The 23627-nt window shown below is 36.6% G+C and overlaps 1 long non-coding RNA gene across 1 annotated transcript; it reads left to right on the forward strand.

Moving 5' to 3' along the window:
* Positions 1–330: 330 nt before the first annotated feature.
* On the forward strand, positions 331–7853 carry LOC139076962 (uncharacterized). The gene is made up of 3 exons (XR_011529049.1): positions 331–725; positions 2590–2882; positions 7625–7853. It is a non-coding gene; the product is annotated as an uncharacterized lncRNA (long non-coding RNA).
* The last annotated feature ends 15774 nt before the right edge of the window (positions 7854–23627 follow it).

The raw sequence follows: 23627 nt of genomic DNA on the forward strand, positions 1-23627 counted from the left end.
CCTTCAATTTTGATCCCTGTGCTTCTATATTCTCTTGTTAGCCCACACTTGGCCTGGACCAGTTGTCTTTTCTAGCACGTTCTGGTGGTCTCTCCTTAGATTTCAGGATAACTATTTTTCTTGAAACCTCAGTTTTTGATGGTAACAGAAAAGTTGTGTGTTTTCCGTTTTCCAGCTTTGTTATTGTAAAGGATGGAGCAATGCTCTTTCTGTCTTTCTGTATCCCAGGTGTAGAAAGGAATCCTGTAAAGTGCACCTGTTCGATATTCCCAGCTCTAGCACATGCACCATTGTCGCAGAAGATTCTTAGAACAGAGAAGGTCTAGCGTGGGGAGGAGTCCTGCTCTCCTCTAGCCTGGATCTCAGATGAGCTAAACAGATATCGCCCACCCGCAGCAATACACCCGAAGGGCCCTGCATACTTATTACTACTAGGTGACATCTTTTCAGGAAAATTCTCTTGCTTTCTGCCCTGTTCATAATCACTTCTGATTCTGGAAAGTACATTTAACAGAAGAACCAGTTGGGATTTTGGGGAGAAATTTTGGGAGCATAAAGGGAATATACTCCCTTTTCTGATCGGTAAAGATCTTGTACGTCTGAATAACTATGACCCACAGATTGTCCCTACTGATAAACTCAACCATACACCACATGGAAACCAGAAAAGACTTTCCCGCCATCTTTTAGGGCCTCAGTTCTACTCTACAAAACCAACATAGCACGTGAGTTTAATCAATCTCATACAATCATATTGAAATTCTTCAGATTACATGTTATTGAAATACAGTTTAATTTTTAGTACTATAGTTTTTACCTTAAAAAATATTCACATATGTGTTTTAGAGGGAAATTGGGAAATAATGTTTTGTGAACTGACAGCCAGATGTTATTTTGAATGAGATAAATTTTAAAAAGATATCAAACCAAATTATTATCATGATTCAGTTTTTCTACTATCTTTTTATTCTCCAAATGTCAGAAATGAGATAAAATAAAAGTACTTTTATTAGTATTTATCTCAATTGATGAAACATTTTACATTTTTGTTTGAAATTATGAAAACTATTTTGAAACTTCTGAAATTTCTATAAGTATTATTTATGTATATTGAAAAATTTGAAGTCATTTGAAGCTCAGACATACATGAGGTCATCGCACACTTGGTCATTTGAGACTCAAAGGCGGGCTCCCACTGTAAAGAACGGAGGAGGGTTTCCTAACACAGGAAATAAACAGCACCCACCTCAGTTTCTCTTTCAAGATGCAGCCAGGGATTTTCATACTCACTGAAACTGTTGTAACAATATATTTCGTTTTAAAGGGTTATTGCCAGGTAGTCTTATAAAAATTATTTCTCAGCACAGAAACTGTTTTTTACCATGAAGTCCAGAAAACTGAATATTATATGTCTGTCTACTTATTTGTCTAGCTTATAAAGTTCCACAGAGACTTTGATAATTTTTTTCATGACATATTAATAAAATTTCAAAGTAAGCTTTTAGTGAGGACAATGGATTCTAGTAATATACCATAAAGAACAGGGTAATTGAGCAACCAGATTAGTGAATGCTAAAATATTCAAAGTTTTCACCAAAGTCAATCATTCTGTAGTGAATTGCTAATGTAAATTTGACTTCAATGTGGACCCCCATAAAGGATTCCTTCTTGGAACCATAGGATAATATAGAACATTTGAAATAACCCAGTATAATCTTCCATTCGGGGGAAGAGATAAATGCCCACACATTAAGAGCACAGCGGAATGCTGCACAGTTTGTCTTGGTGGGAGAGGAATGCATGAGACCCTGGAAATTCATCTCCCAAGAGGAAACTTTACAGTGATAAGGACTTAGGCTCTGAAATATATACGTTAATATATGTAGCTACATTCAGGGAATGAATATATTGACTGAACATGCCGGTAAAATCTTTCTAAGATATAATCCAATGCATCACTGGCTATTTCATCTATGACTCAGTGATTAGGATGATTAAAATTAATAACTGCAACACAATTTTTTTCATAGTAAATTGATACTATGAGCTTAATCTACAAGTGATAAGATTTACAATGTTCATAAATTTTGAAGAGTTAATTCAAGTACAAATGTTTTATATTATTACTTAACATTATTCTAAAGTTATTTTTAAGATTTAGGTAATTAAAAATATTTTTATTCAAAGTTCTAAATATTTTCAAAAATACTTCAAATATTTGTGAATTTATCAATTATTTTTAAAAATAAAGCACAGATAAAAATTTTTCAACTAAATATGTCATCATATTGACATCAGCATGCTTAATATATACTCTAATATATGCAATAATGTGTAGTGTAATAATTACATACCATATAATAATCCATAATAATATACAGAATAATTGAGGGATTTGACTAAGGAATTCCTAACAGTGGTTAAAAAATGAAAGAAATGCTTTCGTTAGTTTACGAGTCTATATATTCACATCCTTAAATGTGTTTTGTTTGTAATTTTTAATTAGAATTTCTATTTTAGTTTAGTTTAGTTTTCCAAAAGATGTGGCAGCCTTTAATATGGTGCTAATTTGTTTGTTCTTTTTTTCAGGATGATTTGTATTTGTCCTTTGATACATTTTATCTCAACTGATAGAATTGTACAAAAAAAAGGGGGAAAAAAAAAAAACCTATTTCCGTGAAGAAATGCATGTATAGTGAGTATGAATCGTTTTCCAGGGCTATCTCATTGGATACCAACTGAAATAGGGAAATCTATCTCTTCGACAGCGTGCGAATGTGTAATGGTGGGACAAGCACTGAAGATGGGGTTGGAGCACCCTTTCAAGAAACACCTGTCACCTCCGTGTGAACTTTGGCGTACCGTGAATTCTTCAATTTAGGGTTAGTTATATAAAAAATGTATATAATGGTGCTGCATTGAGTTCCATGTTGTTGTGATTATTACATGAAATCAAGTATGTGAAAATACTTATAAGCTTAAAATCTAAAACTACATTTGCTATTAGGAGTTTTTCAAACATTAAAATTTATTCATCTATCTATAGATCTATTTATGATATTTGTACACTCTTGGTCACTGAAAATAGAACACAAGTTATATGAAAACAGTCTTCCTGGAAATGGCTGGCTTGATGGTGTTTGCCTCATAAAATAAATGGTACATTTAGACACAAAAAAATTACTGAAGCACGTGGTTGCTTTGAATATTAAGGGAGACAATGTATCTAAATTACTTAAGCCAATACCTTGCATGTATTATGTGCTCAATAAAATGTTACCATCAGAGGCCGGCCCTGTGGTTAAGTTTGCACATTCCACATCGGCAGCCTGGGATTCACCAGTTCAGATCCCAGGTGTGGACCTATGCACTGCTTGTCAAACCATGCTGTGGTAGGCATCCCACATATAAAGGAGAGGAAGATGGGCATGAATGTTAGCTCAGGGCCAGTCTTCCTCAGCAAAAGGAGGAGGATTGGCAGGAGACTTTAGCTCAGGGCTAATCTTCCTTGGAAAAAAAAAAAAAGTTACCATCATGCTAATAAATCCCAATGGAATGGAAAGTTTTTGATGTTTCTAGCATTAGTGCAAACAGGTCAAAATTCAACATTTTCTCCCTTTAATATATAAAGCACTTCTTGCTTAATAAACTTTACCCTTCAGAAAAAAACCTGAATGCTAATTAAACAAGTATGGTTGCATGTGGAAGGCAATTGAAAAATGCCACCAGTGTTTTTTGTTTTCTTTAATAGGAGACAAAAAGCAACACCAAGAATTTAAGTGACACCTGTGACACTGTGAAATTTCTTATCACCCTTGTGTCGTTCCAGAGTTCTTTGGTGATGGTCTTGCAATTTTAAGATTTGCTAGGAAAGTTAATTCTCTTGAAGCTCCTCAAACTTGTTTTTCACCTGAAGTGTGAATTTAGATGGTTGAGTTATATTGCATCATAAAAAATTTAAGAGTACCAGCTGGACCCAAAACCTGATTAGAGTTTTTCCTGAGTCTATGTTCTGTGGTTTACCTAATTATCACCATTTATAAATTCAGTTTATGCAAAATAGAAAGACATTAAAATGAAAAGCAAATAGACTTAACAGTTCTTATTACATTTTTCTCAGTGTTTGCGTGCCAGAACCATAGATATTTTAGTATTTGTTAAAGGAAATGTAACATATGAAATTAGATGATATTTTAATAATAAAGTTAATCAGTTAATTTTTGAAATAAAAATGTCTAGTATATGTGAAGCTTACTTTTCTGTGGATGGCTAAGAAAATGACATATTTTAAATTCAAGCAGTATTTGAGGTAAGTATACATAAAATTAGATATGGACAAAAAACCCAGTGGATAGAAACCTCAAGTTATTTTGTCGACAAAGTTTTTCCTGTATTAAAATCGTACTACATGCAGGTTTTTTATTTACACTGTCTTTCAGCCTTTGTTAACTATTTCTACAGGGTTTCTACATATCTGCCCCTCGTGGTGGACACTACTGGCCATATTCTCCTCTCTCGTTACGACACGTACTGCAGTTGGCAGTATAAAACCTGCCATCATGGAATTTTATAGCTCAGAGGGACTTAGAAATTGTTTGATGTTGTTAAATTTTTTATTTGAATGAAAACGTCCATTGATTCAATCACAGGAAAGCAGTATAAGTCTAATTGCTCAGTTGCAACTGGGTGAGAGGTCCAGAATCCAGCCGTCATTGTTCTCTTTCTGTCTGCCTCTTTACCCTCACCAGTGGGGCCTTGGAGGCACTTGCTCCCAGAACTCTGTAGTGGATATGATAAGTCTGAAGCTCAGAGAGGGGAAGTACATGTCGATGGTCACACAGCTGTATAGGGACAATCTGGTTATCTGGTTTGGAATCCAGCTGTCCAGGGTCCAAATGTATTATTCCTGCTTCCTCACTACCCAGTGTGGGCTGGTGACGCTTTATTCTCGCAAATACATAGTTTCCCAGCAGGTGACTGCCTCCTGATGCGAGGCTCTAAGTGGGGGCACGAGCAAAGAGAAACAAGGCAGGGATGGAACGCCACATATGGTGGAGTTGCTCATGTATTTTCTATAAAATCCCATTTTGCTGCCAAGGCTTGGGCTGGTGGTTGTAAGTTAAGGGTATTTGTGTTGACTTGTTTAGATGTATATGACACGGTTTCCCCATTTGTGTCACACAGGTGGGTTCTGCTTCTCAGGTGTTGTGCTTGAGGCCTTCGTCCATACATCCGCAAACCACGTCCCACAAATGGAACTATTTCCTTCAGTGGCAGACACCGAATTCCTTCCTACTATCTATTATCTATTTTTTCCATCTTCCTCGGTTACAGGATACTTGATTTTTTTTAAATGCCAATTTTTCTAGTAAAAGACTACACTTTCTAGTCTCTCTTAAAGTTAGACGTGACCTGTGACCTAGTTCCAGTCAAATGAAATTCCAACAATAGCTGTTAGCTAGGATGGCCAGGAGGTCTGGCTCAAAAGGAACAGAAATGTGGGGGAGGCACTGGGTCTTCTCGCCTCTGCTCCCACCCCGTGCTGTCTCCTCAGTGTGACTGTCTCTCTGTATAATCTGTCCCCAACACGGCAGCTCTACCGATCTTTCACAAGCGCAAATCCAATGGTCATCTCACTCCCCTGCTTAACCACTTTCAATAGTTCTCAATCACAGTTAGACTAAAATAAAAATCCCTTGGCCTGGCAAAGAAAATGTACGTGTCTACTCCCCTGTATGTCAGAACTCTTACTAGTCTGTCCTTTCCTCGCTCCACTAGGCATTAGAAAATCTCAGGCTTTCGAAGGGGCCCAGATCTTTTCTACTCACTTTGGCAGGAATGGTTTTCCCACTCTGTGTCGCTGGCTCCCTCTGTTCACAATCTCAGCTTAGTCACCTCTGTGAGAGACCTCCCCTAACCCAGTCTAAAGAAACCCCTCAATCCCTCTGTCCTTCACAGGCATTCTTTATGTAGCGGGGTGCTCTCCGTGAGGCACAGTCTCTCTTTATTCACTGTCTCCTCTCCAAGAGCAGAGACCTTGGCCTTCGGTCCTCTGCTGAATCTTCCAACATGGTTGGTGCTCAACAAGCAATTGTCAACACGCTGTTTGAATGAGCATCCATGTGGTTTGACATGGCACTCATCATTTCTACCTGAAGCCAACAGTTAGCCATGTACATGTGTGTCTGACCAATTCTATTAAAGTATAGACTCCAAGCTGGAGCCATGCTCCACGTCTGCTTCATTTTTCAGAGGCCAGTCTTACAGTAACCAATTGTCTTTACTGCAAGAATCACACCACAATGTCTTTGTCAGTTGATATAGGGCATGATCATTCTGTTGCCTTATTTCAATATTTTCCACTTTATACTTAATCCACACTTCCATTTTCTTCACTCTCTTGGGAACTTTTTCCCATATATTAAATACATGTCCTTCCAGTACAGCTCCCAATAGTTATATGTGTATTCTTGAATAAAGAATAGCATGATTTACATAAATTGGACTGTATTAAAAATATCTCCATTCCTTATTTTTGGTACTCAGAGCTGTGCTTGTGAGATCTACTCATGTTGCTTTGTGTGCATCTGGTTAGCGACTTTGTAATGTTCCACAGTATTACACTGTACGCAAATATCACATTATTGTAATTGATTTATCTAGTGATAAAAACTAATGTTTCTCTATTTTCTATCACCATATCTAAAATTTCATATCTAAGACTTTTTATGTAAGTCCCATAATGGACAAATCGTAACAGAAAAAATGATGAATTGACAACATCGAAATTAAAGATTGGTGCTCAATAAAGAACGCTATCAATAAAGTTAATGGACAGGTAACATACTAAAAAAAGATATTTGCAACAGCCACAATCTTCAAGAGAATAGTACTTATAACAGTCAAAAAATTTCTGCACCTCGTGGAAATTCGAATGATAAATGGGTACAGGATATGAACACAGAATTCTCTTGTCTTAGGTTTCCTGTATTCCTTACCTGACACAGTGGCATTCTTGTGTAAACATGTTACATACAACAACACACATACACACTTCACACACAACACACACACATCCCTCAGCAGTAGCAGTAACTGAGTAAAAGGATACATGAACACATTTTTATATATATACAAATGAAGAACACACGGTCTCTTACATATACACAGGTGTGGGTAAGTCAAGTCTCTTATAGGGGACCAGGAATAAATGAACTTTGACTCAACTTAAGCATATTTAAAATCAGATCTAATACATGGAGAAATTAAAAATTAAAATTTTATGATAAAATACCATTCGATTCCACAGGATCATTAACATCATGTCCACTTAGAAATTTCAATGATGTTTATTAAGGAGATCAAAACACATTCTTGAAAAATGCATTTTCAGACAATGAAAACTCATATTAATATATCTGTCTCCTTCATTATACATGGTGCTTTGCATGATCTAACACAGCTTTTATTGGATATGATATTTTAATTTTTTAAAATATTTGGTTCATATTTGATCATTCTTTTTTTCCGTTATTATGTTTATGTCTGTATTCAGCATATTTTCATTTTATTATTGATACTATGTTGTATTTCTTAATCCTCTAAATACCTTTTTTTAAAACAGGACGTCCCTTACTGTTTTCCCCTGCCCTTTGACCTTGGCTCTGCTGAATCCGTCAGTGCTGGATGCACCTGCACAGATGACACAAGACAGTCTCCTGCGGAATGATGGCCTGGGAACAAGTCTCGAAATCACAGAGCTGATTGTAGGTTATTGGACTTTTTTTCAATGTGGAATTTGCTATTAACGAAACCAAGGAAACAAACATTATTCAGTAAAAAAGAAAGAAAAATGGCTTTATCTTCAATCATGGAAAATGCCAATTTTTAAGGGAATGCAGTTATATGAACAAGGATCACAGCATCAATAGGTAATAGGGAACGGAGCAGGCCACTAGCCTTGGGTTCAAACTTGTGTGCCGCTATGAAAGTCAGTTCGTTTTAAAATTATTAACAGTTCATTTTTCTACCAGCCCTCAAAAACTAGACTGCAGGTAAACTTTATAGCATTTTTTAAAGAAAATATATCATGGCTTTAAAAAAGAATCTGGATTCTCAGGTCAGCAGTAAAGAAATTACATCTGAAGTGAGACCCATGTGGAGGTCACTAGCAATTCTCCTAGATGTTTTTCCTAAAATTAAACTACAAATACTATAAATAATCGTTCACAAAACTTGAAGGAAATATTGCTTACCTAATATGTTGACCCCTGAAGTGACATTCTAGATCTAAGTGGCACTTTATTCTCAGAAATAAGACTGAAACATGTTTGTGTTCGAGGAAGAAATAAGGTGCCCTAGAGTCAAGCAGAGCCCACTAAAGGGAACTTAGCAGTAACTGAAAATGTTTACCTACAGCACGGTCAGGTCTTCTTATCCAGCAGGTTACTTTGCATAGCATTACTTTATTATTAATTTTTAAGATTTATTTTTGTTCATTTTGTGAAAAGGTATTAGTACACATAGAACATAATTAAAAATTTCCACAAAAATGTTCACGGAAAATAAATCTCCCTCCCATCCCTTTCTGAAGCCAGTCAGCTCCTCTCTCAGAGGCAATCTCTGTACCACCTTTGTATATCCTTCCAGGGAGTCTATCCCGTATAACAGGACAGGGACATAGGGCGGGAGGAGCTCAGCACCATGCAATCCAGGCACACTAGGCACACCAGGCACACGGGCTGTGGTGGAAACAATGCCCCTCCGGTGGGGCAACGCAGACACTCTGCTGTCAGCAGAAACACATATCTACATAGACAGCAGCATAAAATAGTCCTTCTTCTGCATCTTTTTTGTCCACTTACAATATTTTGGCCATAATTTCATAGCAGTATATACAGTTACATCATTTTTCGGTAGCTACAAGGTCTTCCAGTTTATGAACATATTATAATTTATTTAAGCAACATTTATTAAAGAGGACTTATTTAGTTTCCAAACATTTGATATTTAAAGCAATGCTGCAATAAATATCCTTATACATATTTAATTTTGCACGTACACTGGTATATCTCTACTATAAATTCCAGGGATGAGAATTTCTGTGTCAAAGAATATATACATTTTTAAGTTTGGAAGATATTGCCAAATTGTTCTTAACAGTTTTCACCAATTTCAAGTTCCAATGGCCAACAGTGAAATATTTAGCTTTGATCATCAATCTAATAGTCAAGAAAGTGTATCCCAACAAATTTTTATTTTGCATTTCTCTTAGGTAAAATAAATCAATTGTTTAAGCTTGTATTGTTTTTTATGCAAAATATCTGTTGATAGCTTTTGGACATTTTTTTGCTGAGATGTTAATCTTTTCCTAATTGAAGTACATGGCAAAAAATTTCTCTCATCCCTTATATACTAAGGATAATTGCCTTTGGCCTATAATAGAGTTTCAAATAGTTTGTTTCTCATGGTGTTGTTTTTATTTTGACTTTGTGATGTTTTGTTTTCCAAAATGCTTTAATTTTATGAAGTCATAATTTTAGCTTTTGGTGGTTTTTGAATTTGTGTCACATTTAGAAAGATCTTCGCTAAACTGAGAATATAAAGGAAATATCTTTATTTTTCCAATTTTTTTTAAGATTTTATTTTTTTCCTTTTTCTCCCCAAAAGCCCCTGGTACATAGTTGTGTATTCTTAGTTATGGGTCCTTTTAGTTGTAGCATCTGGGATGCCGCCTCAGCGTGGCTTGATGAGCGGTGTCATGTCCGGGCCCAGGATTCTAACCAACGAAACACTGGGCCTCCTGCAGTGGAGCACGTGAACTTAACCACTAGGCCAGAGGGCCGGTCCCTATTTTTCCAATATTTTTATGACTCATTTTTCACTTTGAAATATTTTCTTCCTTCTGAATTTTGTTTTCAGTAAAGTCTGTTGTAGGGACCCAGTTTTATTATTTTTTTACTTATATCTACCCATTTTGCTCCCCCAAATTCATCAAAATATGTGTCTTTTCCTGACAATTATATACTTTTAAGTATATAATGTTTTAATGCATTTGATACTAGATCTAGAATTTCCGTTGATCTTTTTGTGCATTCATGTGCCGTATAAAAATATTGCCATGAATTTGTGACTTAATGTAGATGACAATGCCCTCCTCTCACTGCTTTTTTTTTTCCAGAGATGTCTTTTTTCCCTGGCATGTTTATTTTTCCATCTGAATTTTATAATTAACTTGCTTACTTCCTTACTCGTCCCAAATCTCATTGTTTTTATTACAAATATGATAACTCAGTGTAATTTAGCAGGACGGGAATCTTTATGATGTCAACACTTTCTGTTCAGAACCCGGTATGACTTTTTTTTTTAAAGGAATCTTTTTTTATGATTGGCACCTGAGCTAACATCTGCTGCCAATCTTCTTTTCTTTCCTTCTTCTTCTTCTCCCCAGAACGCCCCAGTATATAGTTGTATATTCTAGTTGCAGGTCGTTCTAGCTGTGCTATGTGGGAGGACGCTTCAGCATGGCTTGATGAGCAGTGTTAGGTCCATGCCCCAGATCCGAACCAGTAAAACCCTGGGCCTCTGAAGCGGAGTGCAAGAACTTAACCACTTGGTCATGGGGCCGGCCCCCATGGCATGACTTTTTTTGTGTATCTCAGCAGCATTAAAAAAACATTTATACAGACCATCCACGTTTCCTGCAAAGTTTATTCCTAGTTATTTTCTTTATTTTTAATCTCTTTTTGTTATTCAAAGGATACCTTTGGATCGCATTGTGTGAACCAGATGCTGTTCAGGGCATCAGTAGGGAGCTGTACTTGAACAGAAGATGGACTTCTCCTAACAGAGGCTGTGCTTCAGCATCCCACGCAGCACTGCCACTCTGATGCTAAGAACAGCAGACTTAGTTATTCCCAGATTGAGAGTGTTTTAGAAGTCATTTAATTCTTTTAAATCATGGAGAAGTCAGCCCTGTTTAGGCGCTCCGCTTCTGTGTCAGCACAGGCCAAGGATGACTGGTTCAGGAGAGGACTTCCCAGAAGGGAACAGCAACAGGGAAGTAGCTTCAACTTGTGAAGGAAGAGAAGGTGAGGAATAGTAAGAAAAACCAAAAACAAGAGAAAGATAACTGACTATCAGACGAGACTTTGCCGTGATATTTTTGAGTATAGGGAGAGAAGAATTAGGAGAAAAATATGCAGTTGTTCCTCAACTCTGTAGATAAGAAAATCAGAATACCAAAAGTAATGTTCATTCCAGCTCAAGCCTAGAAAATGAGGAAGCAAGAATACATACCCTCCTGAAACAAGATGAGATTTACATTCATTTAAAGTACACGGAACATTGCTGAGTTATAATCAGCATGCACAGCATGAGTTACAATGTGCATGCACATCTTACCTCAAATGCTCCTAATAATTCTCTTAAAAAGATGCCTTTAATAGTTTAGGAAACTGAGACTCAAAAGCATTGATTAATGTACCTGAGGACATCCAGTTAAGAGTCCATGAATCAGTCCACCACACCTGGATTGTGCTATTATACTCTAATGTACTTGCTTTATCACATATTTATCCACCTATTCCTCTCTCTATCCATCAATTCATTTATTTAGTGGTGTGCTACAAATTAATTCACAATATCAGTACATGTCTTGCAAAATACTTTGCTGCATATACCCTTATTAGAGATCAATATTTGTTCATGCCTCTTTCTCTTATTTTGAATATACAGTGAAATAACTGTGGCATTTGATGAGTATAACCTTGACCTCCACTAAGATATGGAATATTGTCAGCACCCCAGAAATATCCCTTGCTCTCCTCTCCAGTAAGTCCCTACTCTCAAGGCAATCACTATTCTGATTTTTTTCATCCATGTATTAGCTTTACCTACTCTAGAATTTCACATGAATGAGAGCGTACGCTATGTATTCTGTTGCACAAAGCTTCTTTCATTTAGCATAAGACTTTTAATATTCATGGATGCTGTGGGTGTATCAGTGGGTCCTCTTTTCTTATTGCTGAGTAGTATAAATATACCATCAATTATTTATCCATCCTCCTATAGATGAAAACCTGGAGTGTGTCTAGTTTTATTATGATTAAAGCTGCTATCAACATTTTCATAAACTTCTTTTTGAGGAGAAAATTTTCACTTTCCTTGATAAATATCTAGGATTAGAATTTCTGAGTCACAGTGCAGTCATGAAAGGTTGTACTACGATATACTCTGGCCAATAACAGAGCAGAGCAAACCCAGAGCAGTACAGCATAGAGGAACAATCACAACTGTCATCCTATATGTATAACTTCCAAGTCAAAGCACCCAAATCCATTCTCATCACTCCCTTAGGACTTCCCACCAGCTGTTTGTATCCGCATTCCAACTTCCTCGACGTAAGCGCGCCTGTGGACCTGCCCATGCCCTCACACCATAAGGCCCAAAGAGAGGAAACTGTTTCTTGATGCCTCTTGCCCACTGGTTCTCAACAGTTTGCAATTTCACTCCCCAGGAGACATTTAGCAAAGTCTGGAGATGTGTTTGGCCATCATGCCCATGGGGGAAGGTGCTAAAAGCATCGGTGGGTAGAGGCCATGGATGCTGCTAAACATTAGACGTTGCGTAAGACAGCACTCCTGACTGTCAACAGTGCAGAGCCTGGAAAATCCCACTTTAGCCCAAGGCTTGTTTCTTCATAATTTCCTATCTCAACATGCCCTCTTCTCAGAAAAATTGACGTTGAAAACATCTAGTATTTCAGGGAATCCACCCTCCCCCCTCAAAGTACACACCATCTCACACTGGAGAGAATCCCGATTTGTTCCCCACAAAACAAATAACTTCAGAAACAATTCAACAGTTTGGGGTTGTTCCAAGTTAACATGAGTGATGGCGTGTAGTTCATTTTTAACGTTGTTTTCTCCACTGTGAAATAAAGAATGCCCTTCCATTTCTGTACAGTTCCTTTGTCTTCACTCGTCTTCTACTGGAAACAACTGTTCAAAGAAGAATGTAATCTTGCCAGTGGGAGAATCTTTTCCTATCACAAGATCATCTACATTTGCCTAAAGCCAAGGAATATTTCTCTCTCTTATAGTGTTAAGAACATACTTTTCCCCCAATTCAGCTCCCAAAATGAAAGAATTGGACACAACAATAAACAGACTTTTATAAAACAGTACTGAAGTTCCTCCTTTATGTTAACATAGTGATATCACAGATATTTTTTCCCCAAGAAAAGTAAATCTTGCTTTACAATTCTTTAAATGGACAGATCAAGTGATTTGTATCAGAAAAAAAGATGAGTGCATCTAAAGTGGACTTTGATCGTCTTGCTCTTTCAGACCCACGCTGCTCACAATGGCCTGATAGTCTATGCTGATTCCTGATCTTATTGGGTTTTCTCATCCATCTTTCATTGATGGAAGAGAAGCTTTGACTGGAAAGCAGACATGCCAACAACCCCTGCTGTCAAAGAGACACGCTGGTTAGCCACACTCGTTGTTCTTCCGGAAAACAAGTGCACTGGAGACACGAAAAATAATCTGCATCTCAGAGGCTGGATTCTGAGCTGTTCCCATCAGAAATGCCATTAGGCATCTGATGGCCTGATGCACTCTCCCTTTAGTCTGAAGATCTGTCTCTCTAGTTTACTTAACAATAAATTACTGAGCACTTGCTCTGCAGGGCACTCAACTACGAGTGGAGAATAAAAGTTTTACAGGCTGTACATCTAAAACCTCAGTCCCTAACTTTGACTTCTGATGTTTGTGAAAATTGCTTAATGAAACTAATTTCAGCCTTCTCTGTTCCATATACTGCTGCTCATTTTCTGTGCTCTTTCTTTCTAATTCCAGTTTGACAACTTCCAACTGTTCGTCTTCCGTCTTATTTTGTTTGTTTGATACTTTATCTTGGAATTTCAAACCCTGGTGCATAATCTGTCTTCAATTAACCCTGATTTCACAAAAGAGCCACTAGCATCTTTCCTCTAAGTTGCTAGTTTTATTTTAAAATCGTTTAGAGCATAGGTTTTTGAAGTTACCTCCACAATGGTAATGATCACACAGTATCATGCAAGAAGGAAGAAATTAATATGGGTGTTAATAAATGTACCATAGTCTTCAATGTTTTAGGAAAGTAAGGAGCAAAGGTGTTATTCAGTTTTAGATATTAATTTTGTATTAGATCTAGTTATTTTTAACTTGCTAGGTTCTGCTTGGTTTTATGATGATTCACAATCACTTATCTTAAACTGACAAGGGAAACAGATAATGGATGTGGAAATAAGTACAGATTTTTGTCCTTTACGTGTTTTTCTGAGATTTTGCTTCAGAGAAGACAACATTACCCGTTACCCACCCTACGTTGCTGTCCCCTTGGCAGATGGCAGCGTGATCAGCAGCTCTCAGTCTCCGCTTGTGATTTATGATTTGACAAAAGAGTTAGTGAAAATTAAAAGAAGTGTTGACGACAGATCCCCTTTTACAAAAGAAAAGAATACTTTCCACAGAAAGGAAAATACTAAGACACTAAGTATTTTTAGCAACAGGTAACTACAAGACTTTTCTTTAAAGCAAAAGAATTCCCTGCCCAGACAGGAAAGTAATGAACTTCAGATAGAAGACTCAAGAGAGTCTAAAATTAGCCTCATATAATTCTTGCAGCTGAACTCGATCTCAGCTGTTAATTACTAGAAAGCCAAAGACCTTCAGCAAAGGATATTAGAAAAAGGAACCTAAAAGAGAAATAAAGAACATGTATTTGTAGTCTTCCAAACATACTCCTTGTGCTCTAGACTTTCACTCACAAAGTGACCTTTTATTTCACGTTTAGTGTTCGGTAATTCACCTTGTGGGAACATGAAGTCCAATGTATCTTATGTACCTGGGTCCCGTCATGGTGACATACTCAAAAAACAAATGAGGAGCCTTCTGAAGTACAAATATTAATAATAACAACTAAATAACTAGCAATTACTGATTGCTTACTTCAGGCCTAGCACTATTAAAAATGTTTCATGTGTCTGCTTATTCACTTTTCACCATAAGCCTTGTGATAGGAACAATTACTATATGCATTTTACAGATTAGGACAGTGGGAATCAGAGACACAGGGTGGAATTCTGAGAAATTTTGATGTTGGGCTTGGTCGTTTACACAATGAAAAAGTTAAATTTGGAAAGCCTGTATATTCTAAATGTAAGATGACGATGACGTTGTTTCAGTTATATTGTTTTTTGGTTGTTTGTGCAAATGATTATCCGTCAAAGATTATTTTAAATTACTATTAATTTAATTTACATAACAATAATTGTTCTAATATAAATGTGAAGGAATCAATTTTGAAAATAATATTTCCTATGAATTAAGGTAATATACTACTTTCATAAAGATATTTTATTTCAAGAGTGAGAATCTGACTCTTCACAGATTTAAATTTTAGGAATTGGTAATTAAGATAAACTACAACTGATTGACAGTGATATCTTAGTTTTGGCTCTATTATGTATTTAACAATTTTAAGCAGTAGGTGTGATTTATTTATAGCTGAGACATTTAATATAATTAAAAATTAAAAGAGTTATAGAACAACTTAAATAAAAAGTGTCAGCACATTTCTTTGATTTTGCATTATCTTATATGATTCCTTGTTTTAATATGTTTTACTTTTTTAGTAAACAGATCCTCAGTTGGCCTTTGCCTGATTCGAGTCAGGATCAAGGACACCCCACTCTCTCCTGAGGTCTGGAGACATCCTCTGCTAACCCCCTACAGCTTCTCCTAGTTCTCATCTGCTCTCCTTGCTGAGCATCTGCTGGTTGTCTGCCTCCTGGGGACCTGAAGAAGGGCGGGGATGGAGAGGACTGGATTGGGAGCAGAAGAAGGCAGGGGACCTGCTGGGGGAAGGGGAGGGGATTACTCCTCTGGGCACTGCTCTTGCTTTGATGAGTATCCAACCGCTAGGTAAGAAAGAAACAGGTGCGATAAGCTATTGATGCTACATTGACCTACAGGGGTTTTCTTCATTCCCCTCTAACTCCTCCTACATTTCCCTAAAGGAGGCTTTTCAGGGACTTCACCACCTCTCAGATTCCCTAACTGAGCTCACTGTGCACATATGAGTTACAGACTCGGAGGTGTTCTATTATTTTTAAATTACATATTCCACGCAGACAAAGAAGCACAGGTACCAGTATAAGGAACCCTTGTGCCCACCACAGAGCTTAAGATAGTACAATTCCCGAGTTTACAGCCAGTTGATCCCATTCCTTCCCATTATTCCAGTGATAGCTACTGTTGTAACTTTGGTGGCTATCACTATCTTTATGTTTTCGTGCTGTTCAAATATATATATATATATATATATATAAAACTGTAAAATATTTGATAGTGTTTTGGAAGTTTATAAACTTCATGTAAATGAAAATCTCATATGTATGCATTTTTGCCCCTTGATATTGTCATACAGCATCATTGTATTTTAAGATCATTTTCATGTTGTCACATGTAATTCTAGTCTATTATTTTCTGGATTACATTTAAGAATATATGTCAATACTATATTCATATGATGGACTCTACAGGAATATATCTAACACTGTATTTGCTGGGTTGTCGAGTAGATTCGAGTTTCACACTGTTACTGAATTGCCTCCCAAAGTTCTTTCCCCTATATTTACTTTCACTACTGTCAGCAAGGTTGCTCCACAACCAGTCTGCAATTTCTATTGGTGGACTTTCCGATTTCTGCCGAGAATGATGGATATGAGGTGATATCTCTGGATTACTTCAACGCATATGTCTTGATTATTACTTAAGCTTTACATGTTTTCAAACTTTTATTGGCTATTTAATTTTCTCACAACTTGCCTGGTTTTACCCTTTGTTGTTTGTTATTTAGATTTTAACTAATTTGTAGAGATTAACAATTTATTTTGGATCCTATCCTTTTTTCTTGAGAGGTTTCTATCTATATATGTATGCATGTCTCTATCAAGCTACTATCTATGTACCTCTCTATCATAAACATTCTCTCAGAAATCTGTTACTTTTCACTTTTGTGTGGTGTTTTGGTAAAGATTTAGATTTTGATTTACTCAATCTCTTCAGAGCTTCTTTCATTTAGTTGTCATTTAGGTATCGGAATGCAGTTTCAAGCACTTCATATCCTAAGGATTATCTGTGTTTTTACAATGATGAAAACACTGGAGTAAATTAAATAAAACTCTTGTCACTTCAGGACTCGGCTGTCAATCTTTCTGGTCCATCCCTTTTTGCACAATAAACTTCATGGGTGCTCCCAGAGTACTTGTTTCCTCATTCAGTCCTTCATTAATTAATTCATTCAGCAAATATAAGGGAAGAGACATGGCTAGGAGAAGGGAGCAAGGAGAAACAGCAACAGATAAATGAAGTGACTTCGAAATCCATTTGGTCTTTCCATATTTTACTTTGCATTATAGAATCAGAAGGATACATCATCATTACAGGTGCGTATTATTGTGAGCTGTAAAAGGTCTCTCTCCTCATAGACCGTCTATTCACTAACTCCCCAGACACTTGTTAGCTTATTACAAGCTTATTGGAGCTCTGGACACTTAATGGGATGATGGCAAAAAACAGCTGGCAATCTAAAATAAGTGAAGAGTTTAAGAGGAAACATCCTAACACCACCTCTGTGCTTAGACACCCCCACAGGTTTTTGAGGGCTCACTACTCTTCAGACACTATTCTTGAGGCTGAGAATACGTGAATATAACCGGTTTCTTCACTTAAAGAATTTAAATCTACTTGCAAGAATAGACTGAAGTATTCAATTACAGTTTTGCGCTTACGTTCTACTGTGGGGTTTTACATGAGGAGCAAATGACGTTTCTAAGCTAGAACAGAAAACGCTTTTGAAAAAGAACCTCAGAAGGTTCTCAGAAGAAATCACCATTGAGCTGAATCTTGAAGGACTAGTGGGGATTCTTTAGAAGTACAAGGTCAAGAATCAAAAGGAGGAAAGACATTTCTAACAGAAGTGAAAACATAAAGAGACATAGTACTTGAGTGGAACATCTTCTCACTTGAGGAGTCAGAGAGAGCCTTTGACAGAGCTCAAAAGAAAACTAAACGAAAAGTCCTGTTTGAAGTTGCATGATAAACCGAAATTAGAGAAAAATTCCATATTCAGAGTCAAGTAAGACAAAATAAAGAAGCCAAAGTGGGATTACAAAATGAATCTAATAAATATCAATAAATCAAAACCAAAGAAATTTCAGCCAGCGGTTATCAAAGGCAGGTTTACAGAGCAAAGAACCTGAACTCTGGACAGCAGAAAGGAGCAACAGCCCCACCTGCGTCTGTGAACCGTGGCGGAGAAGTGAGACGTCTTTTCTGCTCAGTCTCATTGGAGAGGAGTCACAAGGCCGACTGTGTGTGAAGGCACAGGAAAGAGTATCTGGCTAGACAGCTGCCCCCACCAACAGCTCCTCACTTGGGAAGTCGGAACAGGAGCTGTTGGTGGAGATGAATCGTCTCTAGCACGCCACCTGGCTCTGTATTTTATCTTTATTGCTTTGGAGTCTCTCTTCCCTGACAGCATAAGCTTCAAACAGTCAGGAACTCTGCCAATGACTATTTTATTTCCTCTCCGTCCAATCAGATGATTCAACCATAATATTTTTACTTGGTATTTAGCTAGGTCAGACCTATTTCATCACTTCAAAAATGACTACTAATATCTAAAAACATTTCATTCAGAGTAGCAATTTGGTCTTTCTAACAATCGTGTGACGAGAAGTGCACAGCTTCTAAACCATTGTTATTCTAACTGTGTTACGTTGCTTACATGCAAAGGCATTTTAGAGTCACAAGTAAATGCTCTGCAACAAACACAGGGGATTCTAAATGATTCTTATCAGCTGGGCCTTCAAACTCTGGTTCTCGCTTTTCTGACTCTAGGGCTCCCTCTGTGGTCTTTTTGGATTTGTCAATTTATAGAAGAGAATTAGTAAAACTTAAATTTTTTATTATACATATTTGCTCCCATCTAACAATTAAACTTATAATTTGACCACTTCAAATCTTTAAGAAGGACTTACAGAAACATTAAATTAAAATTATTTAGATCATTATCATAAAAGAAAGCAAGTCCTTTAATTTATAGGTTGTTTTAATCCAGTCATACTGTCTAGTTGAGGGGAAGACACATTTGCAATTAAAAGCAAAGCAAATGTCTTTCAGACATTAGTGAACCAGGCTACTCATACCAATGAAACCGGACTGAATTTGGGTGCATTTAATTTACTTAAGTTCTATTGTTAATATAATTAAAACAAAATGAAATTAATTTTGCAGAAATAACCAATTGCCTCTGCTTATAAAGTTTACCTTAGGGTTTCTATAAAGAAGAACGTTTGGAGAGAATTGTGTGTTCAAGTTTTCCAGCATTGCTTACTCACTGAAGTACGGTGTACCTAATTTGTCTGAATACAGGAAACCAGTTAAATCATTAAAAAGATATTTTTTAATGAACAATTTTAAAAGAAATTCAGAACCTAAGGGCTTTGAATTTTGAAAGCCATTATTCTTAATGAGGCAAGTAATTTTGTTTTCTGTAAAGTAAGAAAAACTTGCTCTAGTATGCTTTCCTTTTCTTTCTCTGAAATTATTTCTTCTCCTCCAGAAATAAAGTTATATTATTTATAGGCAGAGAGAAAGAAAGCTTTTATGAAATAATCATTTCACCTTCAATATGAGCTTCACTAAGTGACATCATTGTAACCTAGTGGGTATTTTCACACAGGAATAGTTTCCATGTTGCCAAGCAGTGTCTACTAACGCTGAAGGTCACTCGATAGCCTCTTTGTGGGGTTTATGGAAAGAATTGCAAATACATGTTTTGATTATTATTACACTAAATCCCAACTTTCTTACAGTAAATTACATATGTAGTCCCGAGGATACTGTTTAATTATATTTTATAGGACTATTTTCTTCAGAACATTCTTACACTGAAACAATAGAAAGCTCATTTCAATAGTGCCAAACTACCCAGCAAGTGTCAGATGCAACTACCTCCATTTGTGAGCTGCTGTGGGGAATTCCCTCAAGGAAAATATCAATTAGATTATATAGATCTCTGTAGACTTTTCATACAAAAAGGGTTTTCTTCTCATGGTAACTTTCTGTATTTAATCCAAAAGAACGATGAGAATAAAAAGGTGCATCTTTAACAGTACTCTCAGAAGCTAGTATCAGTTTTTGCAAACCTTTGCATATCTCTGATAATCTGCTAGAAGGATGAATGAATGTTTCCATTCTCCACAACATTCAACGTATTTCCGGAAGTAGTTTAGTGATTAATGTAGTTAATTGAAAATTCAAGTAGGAAATAATTCACTCTGCCTGACCTACTACACGTGCTGCAGAACATCTTGTCTTTCCTTCAGCTTCCTATTAAAACCAAAATATAAGATACATTAAGGAATTATTGATAGTACTTTAAAAAGAAAACAGAGATTCCCAGTATATGAATTTCTACAAATTGGTTGTAAACATTAAACTGCTCTAAAATTTAATAATATTTTATCAATTGCACACGAATAATAGAATTTTTTATTAAGGTTATTGGTTTGTTGTATAATATTATAGCAGTGTCAAATTACACAAGTAAACTCTATCCTTCAACAGACACAGAATCGTTTTTTAGTAGTAATTTAAAGGGTTTTGAAAATATGCCCTAAATAAAATTGATACTTATCAGTCAATTTTCTATTAGCCAACACACAAAAGTCACTTCATTTTAAGATATCTTGATTTCTTAAAAGAGAAAACTGTATTTTTTTGAAAAGTAAGTTGAGAAAGATACATTTTAAGATCTTAGCATAACTAATCATTTGTAGTAGCCTCAGGGCACAGGATATGTAGAGTGCAGATAATATGAGTTCATGAATTTTGAGTTAGTTTGTAAGATAAACAGAAAATATGCTCTATCTACAGGATTAAAGGTCTGTGAGAATGCAGTCAGTGGATGGTCCATGACAAGAGAAGTGCAGAAAATGGTAATGTATTAACTCGTATAAGTTGTTTATTAGGGGTTCTCCCCGAAGGGTCCATAATTTGTCAAGAGTGTCTCTCGCTTCATGCTGCTTGTCAATATCTTCAAACGAACGGATGGCATCCCTGAGTGCTGACAGCACAGAAACAGATGAGAAAATCAGAGCATTACAAAGTCTTTCCACAGTTCCTTCCTTTAAAGGAAGCCTTGAAGATTTCCCAGATTACATAACCAATCATTTACTTTAATTTATTCTTTAAAGGTCAGAATAACAAGAAGGAGAATTAGTGACAAACACACCATGTAAGCAACAATAGTTGATATATTTGTCAAATCTCTATCTTCCTTAAATTCTCTCCTCAAAAGAGAAAACAAATAAAAAACAATTTTAAGGGAGTATGTCAAACAAAGGAAACAAAACATATGAAACATGTTCCTAGATATACATATTAAACGAAAGCAAACCATTCTCACCCAATGAGCACTGTCGACTAGAAATTTCTGTGATATGGAAAATCTCTATCTCTGAATGTTGGCTGTGAACACTTGAAATGTGGCTTGTGCAACTGAGGAATTGAGTTTTCAATTTGTTTACTTTTAACTAATTTTAATTTAGATTTAAACAGCCACATGTGGCTGATGGCTACCATATTGGACTGTTCAATGCGCTCCTGTGTAAGCCAATGCCCATCATCCATAATTTTAGAGGCCAGTAAAAGTAACTCAAAATAGCTGTGTTTCTAGGAATCAGGGAGGAATTCCTTGCTGTCGTCCTGGAACTGTCCTCTTTCTTCTTCCGCCTGGGTCACGGCCCTCAGCTTTGTTTTCACGTCATTCACGCACCAATCACGTTTCTGTTGAGCATGTTAGTGCTCTCGAAGGCTCAGGCTTGCCTGCTTCCCTCTGGTTCTCTTTAGTCCTGTCTACCTTGGACAGCTCCTGGCACATGATAGAAACAGAGATACAGGTTGAACGTGTGGAAGAATATGAAAGACTGGACATCCTGTTTAAGTTTTAACTTGTTTTTCTAGGGAATTTAAAAGTTTTGTCTAAGATTGATTTAGTTTCTGTAAAATATATATATTTATATATAATTTATATATATGTGTGTATATATATTTATATACATTTAAGTATAGTACACATAAAGTATTAGACATTCAATATTTTATTTTCTGGGAAATTTAGCAATACTCTCTCTGTATATATGTCTATACACATATACATATACACATGTATATGTGTATATATGCTTATTTGTCTTTATAAAAATGGGATTAGAACACTTATAATTTAAGACTTTACAGTATAATTTGTGAATACATTCCAGAGGTGGAAACAGGGCACACGTACACAGTTAGAAGGAAAAATCATTCTGATTTCCTCACACACAGACATACAGGCTCATGGAGAGTGTATAGCTTCAATTCTACAACTTAAGCCATGTGTCAGTGGTAAACACAGAAACATTAAAAAAACAAACACACGTCCAGTTATCAAGTAGCTGTTTTCATTGTAATGGTGAAAATGAAATCCTTAAGAGATTTGAGCTCAAAACAGAAAAATACACAAGCAAACAAAGAAGACTGACATGCCAGATTCTCTGTGGCCTTGCCCAAGGGAAAATAGATGTCTACAGCAGAGCACACCATATGGTCTGACGATTAAACCAAATCTTCAATCATTGCTGCCACCAATGCGGAATAATATATCAGTTGTAAGTGAACCAAAACAAACACAAATCACAAAAATAGCAGAGAGAAAAACTAAAATTAGAAAAACAGAGTCATCAAAATTCTGTTCCCGCTTCGGTCAGGGGGCTGGAAAAGCTGTTGCTTGGCTCAAGCAGCCCACGACATGTGCCACTGTGAGGTGAAGCTTGCACAGGTTTGTCAGGTCAATCTATTGGTCACCTCTGAGGGACTTCCAAAACCATCAAAGATGCATTTCCTGAAAAGGAAAAAAAATGTCTCATACAAATAGAAGATTCAAAGTGTTGAAAAGCGCAATTTCTGTAGAATCAGATGACTCTGAAGGATATGCTAAGCATTGAAGTTTTCACTGAAGGACAGTTTTTTCCGTGCACAGGTCGCCTGTCTTTGGGATAAACCTCGGCTGTGCGGGGTGCTAGCTCAGGAGACGCCATCCCATTTTCTGGAAGAGAAGAAATGCAGAGCAGACCTTCCTCCGTGCCCAGGGTCCTCATGGCCAAATTCCTTCCTCTGACCTTCTAGCCACCGCCTGGGGTCCGCCTTTAACTCAGAAGGATTACTGGTGGCCTCAGAAGGTATATTGCCATTGTTTGTTTGGGTATTTTCCACTACACAACTGACCATAAAATTAGATTTCTTAGAAATCAGCAACAAAGTGAGATCGTTTACGACATTGATCATGTTGATGTTATAATTTGGTCCTCCGACCACCCCTTCATCATTCCACACACCTGGTGTGCATTTCTTCTTATTGGCCCAACATCCTTGTGTAAACAGACCACAGAGTTGCAGGCCTGAAGGCTGAGACTGAATCAAACTCTAGTCTATTAAAGTCCTTATTTTACAAATGAAGAAATTAATTAA

The sequence above is a fragment of the Equus przewalskii genome, chromosome 18 (assembly GCF_037783145.1).
Source record: "Equus przewalskii isolate Varuska chromosome 18, EquPr2, whole genome shotgun sequence".
NCBI lineage: Eukaryota > Metazoa > Chordata > Mammalia > Perissodactyla > Equidae > Equus > Equus przewalskii.